This window comes from Gossypium raimondii, chromosome 8, assembly GCF_025698545.1.
Source record: "Gossypium raimondii isolate GPD5lz chromosome 8, ASM2569854v1, whole genome shotgun sequence".
NCBI lineage: Eukaryota > Viridiplantae > Streptophyta > Magnoliopsida > Malvales > Malvaceae > Gossypium > Gossypium raimondii.
The window spans coordinates 19008316-19009240 of NC_068572.1; the positions used below are offsets into that span (position 1 = coordinate 19008316).

Here is a 925-nt window from a genome sequence, read left to right on the forward strand (position 1 = left end):
TTCAAACCATCAATTTTCTTACCAAGAGCTTCAACATGACTTGCCAGCATAGAAATTGAATCAATATGAAAAACTTCTACTGCCTTAGCAGGGTTTAGTCTCGTAACCTGCCATTGATAAGTTTTCAATGCCATCTATTCAATAAACTCTTGAGTTGCCTTAGGTGTTTTATTATTCGATGTTCGGGCTAGCTGCTGTATCAATCATCTGTCTTGTTGAGGGGTTCAAACCATTGTAAAAAGTTTGATCTTGGAGCCACAAAGGTAGTCTGTGATGAGAACACTTTCTCAACAAATCTTTAAATCTCTCCCATGTATCGTAAAGTGTCTCAATATCAAATTGAACAAAAGAAAAGATGTCATTCCTCAACTTAGCTGTTTTAGCCGATGGAAAATATTTCAACAAAAACTTTTCAGATATTTGAGCCCAAGTCATGATAGAACCCTGTGGAAGTGAATTCAACCACTATTTTGCCTTGATCCTCAACGAAAATGCGAACAACCGTAAGCGTATGGCATCATCAATAACACCCTTAATCTTGAAAGTGTCATAAATCTCTAGAAAATGAGCTAAATGAGCATTCAGATATTCATCTTGTAACCCATCAAACTGAACATATTTCTACACCATCTAAATTATGTTCGGCTTAATCTCAAAATTTTTTGTAGCAACAGTTGGTCTGACGATACCCAATTCAGCCCCAATCAGAGTGGGCTTAGCATATTCATACATAGTTCGATGAGCAGGACATGCAGGAGGTTGCTGGTTATTTTGATTATCATCCATCTCCATTGTAATATCCTTTTGCTCTTAATCTTCTATTCAAATCTGTTGACCTTGTCTTGATTCTCTAACTTCTTTCAAATTTCTGCGAGCAGTCTTTTCGATCTCACTGTAAAAACTAATGCTTCCAACGAGTTGCCTC

General features: G+C 36.9%; 1 non-coding gene across 1 annotated transcript; it reads left to right on the forward strand.

The window, feature by feature from the left end:
• The first annotated feature begins 265 nt into the window (after positions 1 to 265).
• Positions 266 to 372, forward strand: LOC128032304 (small nucleolar RNA R71). Its single transcript, XR_008188431.1, has one exon. It is a non-coding gene; the product is annotated as a small nucleolar RNA R71 (small nucleolar RNA).
• The last annotated feature ends 553 nt before the right edge of the window (positions 373 to 925 follow it).